The 12278-nt window shown below is 42.4% G+C and overlaps 1 long non-coding RNA gene across 4 annotated transcripts in view; it reads left to right on the top strand.

The window, feature by feature from the left end:
- Positions 1 to 12278, top strand: part of LOC103693014 (uncharacterized) — a 215299-nt gene that overhangs the window by 191273 nt on the left and 11748 nt on the right. For all 4 annotated transcript variants that reach the window (XR_015627519.1, XR_015627513.1, XR_015627511.1 and 1 more), the window contains one exon: positions 372 to 564. This is a non-coding gene — a long non-coding RNA (uncharacterized LOC103693014). The remainder of the gene's footprint in view (positions 1 to 371; positions 565 to 12278) is intronic.

The following is a 12278-nucleotide window of genomic DNA, read 5'->3' as shown; positions in this document are numbered from 1 at the left end:
TTCTTTGCCTAGGTTTCCACATCTGTGTAGTAGGAATGAGAAGAACACACACACCAACAGCTGTGCGATCTGAGCTCTGGAATGATACTTGGCACAAAACATGCACGGAATAGCTGCTGGCAGCTATTAGTCTACTATCCTACTATACAATATTATTCCTTATCTTTAATATACCATGTCAGCAATCTGCTGGCTGCTTCCTAAGCCTTCCTGATTGACTGGCTGATTGGTTATTCGTCAATGAATCCCATTTTTATTATTATTCCAGCTTTCAGATGTTTGTTAGAAGAATTGAGTCAGTCATAACTGCTGACATTCAGCAGTAAAATACCTCAATGTGGGAGGAAACACTGACTTCTTTATTGTTTCAGGCCAAGAATATGGGGCAGCAGTTCCAGGATACTTGATGGAGTGTTTGATTCCATATGTTCCTGAGGCCTCTCTTCCTCCTGTTCCAATGACATTGGAGTGCAAGGACACAGGACCCCAGGACACAACCATCTCTTTCTACTTCCTCATCCTGAGGAGATGTGAGGATGAGCTCAGATATTCAGAGCTTCTGAGGTACTGTTTGATTCATGGTCTTCTAAACGGTTTTGTTTAAAAGGATACTTGTTTCCTGCCAACTTCTGATGGCTGCCCTCTACTACGCTTGCTTTCCCTTCCCAGAAGCCCACAGGCCATGAGCCTAAGTTTGCATCACTGGCAGGGGTCCTCCTCCATTGGCCCTAAGCTCAGTGTGGCTGATGGAGTGTTCCTTGGAGCCTGCCCATCCAAACACAGAGGTGTCCAAAGCCGGAGGCGATGACACCGCAGCCTGCCATGGAAGGCCTGGAGTCGTTACATAAGAAGGCAGGAAGGGAAGGTGCTTAAAAGATGGAAAGACAAGAGCTCACAGGTGTGCTCTGGCCTTGCTTTGCTTTGTGAATGTGTGAGGAGGCTTCACTGACTCTACCGTTGCAAGCCAGCCAAGGTAGAAAAAAGCGAATGCAGAAAAAGCTGTGCCCCTTTGAACTACATAGGCGTCACCTGAGAATACCCAGCAAGGCCATCCATAGCCAAGTTCAAGTTCCAAGTAACTGGAAAGTTCCCACGCTGAAAGGACCCAGGCTCAAAATAAAAAGAATAAATACATTTATCTTCATGGCATCCCATAAATGTCCCTTAAGTAAGGTCCGTAAAGGAAGTCTCTAGGGTGTTTTATAATTACTATGTAGTATGAACAGTTTTCTTAACACATTAGTAAACACGTCTTTCAACCCAGCACAGCCTTCTCTTATGCAGTAGTCTCCCACCCCAGGCATCCTGGCCTCTCTACTGTCTCAGGCTCCAAACCCCTACCCTACCCTGCCCTGCACTGCATCCTAACACAGAGGAGTCTCATTTCACTGGTGAGTTAATAGAACCAAAGGTTTAACTGCGTTAGCAGATTTATGCGTCAAGCTTTAGAACTTAACTTTGAGTCAGTTGAGACACTTTTTCCAAACCTACAGTAATTAACAATGCTTAGAATTCCTCGTCCTCATGGCAAATCCATGAAGGACAGGAACAGCACAGGACAAGGAAGTCTTTAGGGGCTCTCACAGCGGGGCTAAGAAGCACTGCTAGCATGAGGCCATGGCCGCAAGCTTGGGCTCCTGGACGGAAGGACCTATCATGGCAGCATTCACACACATCTCTCATCCGGGTCCTCGTCTTTCAGATACCGACTCATATGTATATTAAATACTGTGGAAGTAGTGACGCTCATTCAACAGTTTCAGATTGTTTTGATTTTCCGTGGTGAGCACAATGTTCCCCTCCTCCAAAGTGGGTGTCTTTTCTGGAACATGCCAATGTGTAATTTTACAAAAATAATAAGAAAGAAAGAAAAAGAAAGAAAGAGGAAGGAAAGAAGGTTGATTAATGAGGTGACTTTAAGAACAGCAAATTTCTTCTGCATTCTGTGGGTAAAGCCAAAGTCAACTCATAAGTTCCTAAAGGAGGAAAAGGAGCAGAAGCAGGTCAGAGAGATGCGGTCAGACTTCAGTTCAGCATGACTGGATCTGAGGTTGAAGAGGTTCATGAGGAAACCTGGGCGGCTCCTAGAACAAAAGCAAAGAACTGGATTTGCCTCAAAGTCTCCAGTGAGAAAACAGCCCTGACAAAACTTTGCTTCTAGCTCAGCTCAATCCCTCCTGGAACTTGCTGTTCAGAAGGAGAATGCCTTTGTGTTAGATTGTCACCAACTTAGGAGCATTTGTGATGTTACAATAGGTTCAGGAAATTAAATAGTTGGGTAGTGAACTGGGAAAAGCCATGGGCCATCCGTGTACATGATGATGCAGGGTAGAAGGAAAACACACACAGACAGACAGACAGACACACACAGACACACACACACACACATACAGACACACACGCATCCACACGCACACATACACACAGACAGACACACACACACAGACACACACACATGCACACACGCACACACAGACACACAGACACAGACACACACACACACACACACACACACACACACATACACACACCATTCTTACTGGCGATTTTTAGTCTTTTACCTTGCTGTTCACAATGGCTTCTCCTCCCAAATCCTGCCAGCATAGGAGCAGCTACAGTACATGACTGAACCAGGAGATGCCACAGTGCCCACACAGGCATCATCTACATTGCCTGGGGATAAAATTTTAATTGTGCAATGGCGAATGAAAAGGTCATGAGGTCTCTGGCAAAGAAGATGTCTTTTTAAGAAAGTTGTCCTTTGGCTGTCAAAGTTAATAATTTGCAGATCTGTAAAATAAGGGCATAGGATAAAACAGGTGCAAACGGGTTGTTCTAGAGACAAAGCAAAGGAGGAGTTGAAAGTTGCTGAGAGAGGGCCCCTTGGTCACATCTATCTCTGGGATCCCTGTAAAGAGAGCTGCTCTGAGTGTCAACTGAGGGTGACTGTTCAAAATACCTATTTTTTTTTTATTCTTATGATTTCCTGTTTCTGAAACATGGTTTTGCCAGTAGCCCAAGACGGCCTTAAACTTCTTATCCTCTGTCCCTGTGTCTTGAGTGCTGGGATTTCAGTAGATGCCACCACAGCATGCTTGGTCATCTGTACCTTGTCACAGAGTGTGTGTAACACGTAGTGTCTTCTTTCTTTACTAACCCTCAAAATGATGGCCAGCATCTTCATTTTATAGAGGAAGAAACTAAAGCCCAGAGAGACCGTGAATGGCTCTCTCAGGTTACCTACTTTCCTGCACGGATTTGAACTCAGGTCTCAGGTCCTCCCAGTAGCACTGCATGGGCCTCTGCATTCACAGAGCACAGGGGTCTTTGTGAGAATGCTCTTCGTTACTGACTTCTGTTGTACTTCAAATGAATTAGAAGACAAACAATTGTAGATTGTCTGCTTGTGAAAGGCAGCCCTGTGTGCAGAGCTAGGTAATTGAACCCTCAGCTCCTCAGTCTTACTCATCCTGGAAGAGCACAGGTCCCGACAGGCTCGGTTTCCCAGCTTTTATCAACTTGGTGTCCACAGTTCAGTGGGTACAGTTGTACAAAGGCATGCAGGAGGGCACAAAGACAAATATGCAAGAATCTATCGTGATGACACATGCTATGCCAAACTACTTTTAAAGTATGTGTTACTATTGGGATCAAAACTCATGTTATTTTTGCATTTAAAGTATTAACTGTGACTAAAAGGCATCACGGATTAAAGAATAAAAGCTGCCCCTTTAGGAAGTGCCCGTTGATTTACCTTCAGTTGCTGGGCTCCTTTTGCTCCCCTCTAACTAAGGGCAAAGAACACTTGAAAGGGGCAGAAGGAAAGGCTGAGAAACAGAGGCTGGTGACTGGCCCCAACGGGAGGAATCTTGGAAAGCCTGCCTAAGAGAGGAGTCACAGAAGAAAGAGAGAGAGAGAGAGAGAGAGAGAGAGAGAGAGAGAGAGAGAGAGACAGAGAGAGAGAGAGAGGCAGTTCTTCTGCCTTCAGCATTCCTAAAGCAAAGGGCTGTAAAATGGGAGGGGCTTGAGTCCATGTGAAGACCCAGGATAAGGAATAAATTAAAATGGAAGGGTTAAAATGGAAAAACAAGTGAGACATCACTTGAGACCCTCTTGCCCCAGCACTGTGATTTCATTTAACTAAGGTTTTCTTATTAATTAGCCTGCAAAGCTAAGTGTTAACTTGGAGGCTGGTGAGCTGTAAGGCTACCACGGCCCCCTAGAGATAAGCGTAATAAACACCCCATTAAAAAGATAACCAAGGGGACACCATTTCATGGCTCCGTGGGATACTGACAGTTTTGTACACAACTTAATTTCACTTCAGCATCCCCGAATCTCACAGGATTGACAGGCACCCAGTTTAGTTTTGTTTTTTTAAATCACTGATAAAATGTAATAGCTCACAAGGAAACCTGTGTAGAAGCCATGCAGAAATTAACTGACAGAAAAGTCACTACAAAAGAAAAAGAATTCGGAGAACTTTGGGGTATGCTTCTTCCGAAATAAAATAGACAGCAAGCAGATGAAAACAAAGTCTGTCATGGTTATTTAAAATTCTGCAATTTTCTTCCATGGACTACACAGATTTCCTTCTTCCAGTATCTCCAGTGCCAGTCCCGCTTCCTCCAGTGGTAGTCTAAACAAGTCTTTGACACGTATGTATTTGTATATACATTTAAATGTTTAAAATGAGTTTGGGATGGCAAGGTGGCTCAGCCAGTAAAGGTGCTTGCATGCAAGCATGATGACCTGAGTTCAATCCCAGAACCCACATAAAGGTGAAAGAAGAAACTCAACCACACAATCTGCCCTCTGACTTCCACATGCATGCCACTATATGAGCTCTAAACACACACACACACACACACACACACACACACACACACACACACACTGGGGGTCTTAGGAAATCATGGAAGCTAAGGTAGATGTTAACTGTGGGCAGAATGTAGGAAGCCCTTAGAGACTTAATCTGTATTGTTCTTGTGAAAAGGCAAGAGTGTGTTAATGGAGGAGACTGAACTACAGAGAGAACAGGCTACTCTTCCTAGGTCCCCCAAGGCTGGGCAGAGGCCATGAGACCCATCAGCAGATTCCCAATGCAGTGTCTTTCTGAGGCTCCCTCTTCTTCCGAGCAGATGGCCGCCTCATTTGTTCCACTTCTTAGCTCCAAACTATGCTTCCAGCTGCCACTATTTCCCCTTTGTCCTGGATCTATTTGGCTTCTAGATTTTTATCTTCATGCTTTTGTCACTAACATAATGACAAGGCAATGTTTAATTTGGGCTTTGGTTCTCATTTATTTTCTGGCACTTGTCCCAGAGATCAACTCTAAAGAACAACGCATTCACTCATAAGATGCCAATGGCTCGGTTCCTATCAGGACCAACTGACACTAGAGTTCACACTTACCTTCCTATCCACCAGCCACCTTCCCCAACAGGACAACATATGGACCTGACCTTTGTAGACATGCCCCAACTTGCCTCTCATAAGAGTTTTACACACAGAGTGAGATACAGAAGATGGTAACTATAGACTACTCTGAACAATGAGCCCTGTGAAGCCCAGAATCCTCCTGACACTTTGACACTGGCAGTCTTGGGTTTGAGGCATGGAGAATATGACAGAGTGGACCCCAGCACCTGCACCTTTTTTGTCAGTTGTCACAAGTGCCTCAACATGAGTCTGTCATTGTTTGACTACTATTGTATGACTATTCAGTTACCTTAATGTATTTAGGGGTGTTTGTCCCTGAGACCTTTATTGCTTCCTCTGGGGCTCTGGATAACTAACTTCTCTGAATGTCAATCTCTTCCCCACAGTTAAGGTTTTTCCTTGAGTCTCCTCTGATTCTGGTTCTCTGTGATCTTACATTATATCTAGGTTTTTTTGTGTTTCTGCTGACAGCTTAGAGAAGGGACATTCTTCTATGACATTGGTGTTAATAATTCACTCAGGAGAAGGTGAGCAAGGAAGTCCAGAGTGGAGCAGCAAGTGGATGAACAGAGGCTGGGCAGCATCTCTCTATTTTAAGCACTGTATTAAGAGCTTTATAAATTCACCTCACTCACTTGTCATAGCAGCTCCAGAGAGAAGCTATTGTCTCCACGTTAACAACGTCACTGACACCTTGAGACTTAGAAAGCAAATTACTTTTCAAAAGCGCTCAGCTAATACATGAAGAGGCCACCATTTAAACTCATGTTTGCCTGGTGTCAAAAGCTTGTGTACTCTCTATCACACACTTCTGTACCTTCCCTTCTCACTGGGGTCCTAGGCAGTAAATGGTGAATATGTCCTTCATGTATAGTCAACTGGATACATTGAAAGGGAATTTAAGTGAGTACTTTTATGGGTTCCCCACTATCAGTGACATTACTTTAAATATACATATGTATATGCATGTGTATATATATATATATGTATAAATGTGCATTTGTGAATGTATATGTAAATATTTGTGTTAATATAACTAATATTCCTACCCACGTTTATTATAACTGATGTTCCTACACTTAGAGGTCAAGATTTACGATAAGAACCAAACTCTAAGAAATTAAGTTTAATGAGAAGAAGGGAAATCTCAGAACCTAAAAGAAGGGATTAAGACTAGTTCTGGGACTCAAGAGAAGGTGCCAAGGAAGTGATATTTGAACTAACAAATAAAGGATAAGAAGTTAATAAATGAATATGAGAGGCTCCACTTCAGTCATTGGGAACAGCATGTTTAAAGATGAGGTAAAAAGACAGCATTTTATGGTAACTCACACAAGAAATGTGTATGCTGATTAGTTGATGGGTACAGCAAGGAATGTATTGAACTTGAATTCGAAGAAGCTGAACGGGCAAGTTCTCCCTTTCACACACACAGTGTTTTGTTGTTGTTTGGCGTGTTTTGCTTTATTGGACTTGGGCTTAAATCCAGAATCTCATGAATACTAAGCATTTGATTTGCTACTGAGCTACGCCCTAAGGCTCTAATTTAAGTTTTAGACTGGGTTTATGTTGGGAATATAGTGCATGCCTGTAATTCAACTCTGGGAGGCTGAGGTAGGAATATCATTTGAACTCAGAATTTTGAGCCATAGAGCCATAGAGAGACTCTGTCAAACTAAAAATGGATCAAAGTACATGGAATTCAACCAAAGGTCACTAGGCATACAAAGACATATGGTCCGTAGTGGGGGTGGGGGATCAGACAGAATCAATTCAAAATGATCCACAGAAGGACCTTTAACAATCTAGATTGTTGGACATTTAAATTGAGGCAAAGCTATTAATTACAAAGCTCCAGGGTATGAAGAATGATGTACCACGGGGGAAACCACAATGGACCAGAGTATGACAAAAAATGTTGCAGGAGAGAATGGTGAGCTTCACTGCAGACCATTAAAACTCATCCAAAATGAGCTTCAGATGGGAAATGGAATGTGGACCAAGAACTGTGAGTGAGCTTCAGATGGGCCAACTTAGGTAATGCTGGCCCTCAGAAGAGATACATAGATAAGGAATAAGGCAAGACATTCAAAATATAACAAGAACTCTAAATCCAAGAAACTCAATAAATGCTTTGCACAAGAAACCTGAAGAAAATAAAATCTAGGCATGTTATTGGCAAACAGCTGAAGGTTACACACGAAACTTTGAAAACAGCCAAAGAACATGCTATGCACAGAAGAAAACAAGAGTGACAGCAGACTCATTACCTGAGGCAATGAAAGTGAGAAGATGGCGGAAGGTATTCACAATTCCTAAAGAAACAAACCAGCCAGCTTTAACTTATCCAGTACAAACATCATTCAAAGTAAAGGTGTTTCCAGATACACAAAGGCTGAGCTCATCACACCACCCAAGATTTGCCTTATACATTTGTTAAAGAACAATCCTTCAGGCTAGAGGTGATACAAGATAGAAACCTGATCTATATAAAGAGATGAAGAGCAGCAGAAACCGGCTTCATGTGGATAATACATGCTGTTTGTGTATGCAAATCTCCTTAAGAGATAATAACTAAACAAAATGACAAGCTATTTGGACATTTATAATATATCATCACTACAAGTTTATGCTCCTTAAAATCCACACCAGTATTGGAGATGCCAATGATTTATTGTTCAGAAGTGGACAGCTAATCAGGGCATGAGGATGGTGCCCTAGTGACAGCTTTATCACACTTGTAAGAAGAGACGAAAGAGAACTCCAGTCTCCTAGCCCCTGTCCTTTGGAGACACAAGAGACAGAAGTGATTTAATGACTAAAAATGACTCTTCCGAAGCAGTAAGTGTTAGCACGTGCTGAACAGGTGAATTAAAGTTGTGACTTTCAGTGGTAATAGCCACAGCGTCTAGACAGAATCAACTAGAAATTGTTTTTCAGGATCAGGACATTCTTAAACAAGGCTGGAAGACCCAAGGTCAAAGTACAGATTGAAAGTCAAGGTCATGATTAAAAGGAAGGAAACCCTGTAGGAGTACAACCAGGATGTTCTCATCTACCAGGCACAGGGCCTGCCATCATCTTGACCTTGAACATGCACAGCCCCCATAACCACTGAGAATAAATGTTACAAGATGCAACATAAAGGCTAAGAAGGCGGAGATAAAAAAAATAATGTCAGAACATTCTTAAACATTCGTGAAGTAAATGCAGTGACAGTGACTAGCGGTATGTGGCCAGTTAAAATAGATATCCTATGAAAATCTAAAGCAACCACTAATCCCTAAAGCAATCATTAAACCCTAAAGCAATTACTGAAGCCCAAAGCAATCATCGAACCCCAAGGCAATCAGCAAGCCCTAAGGCAATCACTGGACCCTAAAGCAACCATTTATTAGCTAATTAGCAAACAAAACAGAAAACTGGAATCACTAGAAGCAAGATTAATTAATTCAAAAGAAGACAAAAAAATTTTAAAAATTTAAAAAAAAAGGAAACCAGAAATGAAGAGCACTTGGAACAAACAGCAAAATGACTCAAACCATAACTACATTAAACGTAAATGTTCTTCATACTCCAAGCAAGAGTGAGAATTCCGATGGCAGTTTAAAAATCCAACATACTTCATGTGAAAAATAATTTTCAACATAATGATGTAAATTAGTTAAAAGTAAAAGATGGGCAAAGGTCACTCTAAGAATAAAATTTAAATGTAGCAGAGTGACTTGAACTGAAGAAGTAAATTCCGAAGCAGAGAATATTCATAAGGGATGAGGGGGCATGTCTCAAAAGGATGGCGAATAGTGCATTCGAATGCCACGATCCCAAGTAATTGTGCTCCTGATGAGAGCAATTTAAGATAGGTGAACCAGGAAGGATAAATAGACAAATCTAGAATCATTAACAAGTAATTTAAATATCAGTTCCTGTGATGACTGATGTAAGTTAGGCAGAAACCCACAGGGACATTTATTCTCAAAGGGCAACAGCAGTAAACTTGGTCTCATGAATATTTGTAGAGCGTCAATCTTCAAGCATCAGAATGTGCAGTGCTGCCTCCTCCAAGCCCAAGTACTCTTTTCCTTCCCCTCTTTCCTCTGCCTCCTGATTTCCCATAGAAAACACCTAAAAGATCTAACATTTTGGCAGGCTGGAGAGAGACAGTGAGCAAAAGGATGATGTAACGGTCCTTTCGAATGGCATAAAGAGGTTTAAAGCTGGAAATGCTCGTTTCAGAAGTTTATATTCCATCACTAAGATTGCCAACTGCAGAAAACTGATAATACTTCGCCCAGGCATCATTTGGCTCAGGAATCCAGGCTACCGAGGTACCTCTGAGCAGCCTATGTGGGCTAAGGTGGAGGAACACAGAGCTAGGCTGAGCGGCACTTCTCAGAGTGGGATTGGAGGGACCTGCATGGTGTGGTGTTGAGGAGAGGGACAGCAAGTGAGGTGGGGCTTCTGAAAGAGAGCCCAGCTACTTCCTTACCGAGGAGCAGAGTGCAGAGCAGCAGATGCAACAACTGGCAGGCTGTTTGCTGGTGAAGCTCTCAGCAGAAAACTCAGGAAAAGATGGGTGCCAGGCTTCATTCTCAGACCAGATCGGAAGTTTACGAAGTCTTCTTAGAAACACGATGTCTTATCTAAATATTAAAATCTGTCTCATATCAGAAAGCTAAAATGAGCTTCAAGCCCATTGTTTTTCACCAAGACAAATAATAACTTAGATTATACCCAGATGTTAGGCATGACAAGCAAGATAGCAAGATAGACAGAGAAGAGGGAATTGTTTTAGAGAGCTGGGAAACCCACTCTGGAGTGTAATGAGCTGCCTCAACGCGGGCAGGCAAGCCATATGGCCTTAGTTAATAATGATGTCTTCTACACATGGTTTTGGTCTTTCTATTTTCATAGAAAAAGTCAACAGTGGCACCATGAAAACCCACTTGGGACCAGAAGGCCCCCCCTTCAGCAGAATTCCTCTCTCCCCACACCTGCTTTGGACCAGCTTCCTGTCAAAGCATGTTTTTCTCTTAGCCATGCTCACCGGTCGCCTTGAATGCCGTCATTCACTCGAGGCTGACACATCTCTAACTCCCTCCTCAGCAGATCCGAAGTGGTTTCCTCACATTCAAACCATCTCCACAGCATCTCTCCTTCATTGTCAATCATCCTCCATGTTCTCGCCCAGGGACCCTCCAAACCCTCCCTGTGCGGAAGCTGCATGTCTTGGCATGTTAATGCTTTTGGATTTTAGGGTATATCTATCACCTGTCTTTGTCAGCGCAGCTCACTTACTTTCCTCACAGCTTTCCTAAATCCTTTATCTGGGAAAGGTTACACCAAATTTCCATTTTTTAGCAGCAACCTGTACTCCTTTTTTTTTCCTTCTCTTTTCGGATTGAGCCCAGATTCCTACTCAGCTTTCAGGAGTGGTAGAATCACAAATATACGCCAATGTATATGGCTATCACAGGTGTTCAGAACCACATAGGCTAAGAGGAAGAAGCCATGGTCCAGTTTTCTAGGCCAAGAGCCCAAGTCAGGAATTACTGGATGGCACTAACAGGAAGGGAGAGAATCATGAAAGTAGACAGTACTTGGACCAAGATCAGCAGAATGCATATCAATTATATCGGTTCAAATAAAATCATTGAGAGAAACCCCCACGTGGTTACTTGTTTTAAACCATGCTGGTAGCGTTTGCATGTTCTGTTTTCTGATGAACATTGGATCATTTCCTCTTGATCTCATTCTGGTGCTTGCCCTGCTGTAGTACAAGTAAGAAGGGAGTTTTCTTCCCCCCACAGACCCCTTAGAATCAGTGAAAGCATCCCATAGGAAATCCTGGTACACACGGTAAGCTAATGGATCACTAGGGATCTTAAGGGTGCTATGCCTGTGACTATTAGGAGTAGACCTTGTCACTCCTGTTTCAGCTTAGAGAAGCTAGGACTGATCCTTAACCAAAAACAAAAAACAAACAAACAAACAAACAAACAAACAAAAAACAACAAAACCTGAGAGACTGCAATTTTGCAATTTCTAATCTTATAGATGTTATCTCCAGAAAAATCTATAATAATTGTACAAAAAAGGTAAGATGCTGACTGCATTGTAGGTAAAGGTGCTTTGAACAATATAATAAACAAATACTACTGTGATTAACTTAACTAAGTCTCTTAGCATTCAATAGAAATTATTTTATGTGCTTATGAAGGTACATAGATTTGTGAGTAGGGGAGAGGTCATCCTTTGGTGTCATCCCTTAGGTGTCATTCACCATGCTTTCTGAGACAACTTCTCTCAATGGCCTGGAACTCACTCCATAGGTTAGACTGACTGACCATCAAGTCCCAGAAACTTGACGATCTCCACACACACACACACACCCCCGCCCCCGCACACACCATCACATTCAACATTTTCCACGTGGTTTCTGGGGACTAAACTCAGGTCCTCATGCTCACAAGACAAGTACTCCAATAGATTAGCTGTTTCCCCAGTAACATTATTTATACAGGACTTCTAGAAATCAGCCTTTATGGCAGGGTCTAAATAGATCAACTTATTATGCAACTGAAGCTATGCTGGTAATGGTGTCTTGGAGAATAAATTCTATTTTATCAGGAATTTGATGGTGCCCACCATTAAGAAGCAGGGCTGTACTTTCTTTGTGGAATCAACACCTGCAAAACCATCTCAGGGACACTGTGGCTTGCTGCTGGTGTATAGACAGTCACTTCTTGTCAGGTGATGGACCTCATTGACTGATAGACACCCCCACAAGGCAGAATTCTTTGTCAGTTACAAGGACTGCAATTCAAACTCAGTTT

This window comes from Rattus norvegicus, chromosome 8, assembly GCF_021556685.1.
Source record: "Rattus norvegicus strain SHRSP/BbbUtx chromosome 8, alternate assembly SHRSP_T2T, whole genome shotgun sequence".
Taxonomy (NCBI): Eukaryota; Metazoa; Chordata; class Mammalia; order Rodentia; family Muridae; genus Rattus; species Rattus norvegicus.
This window is presented reverse-complemented; position numbering and strand designations above follow the sequence as displayed.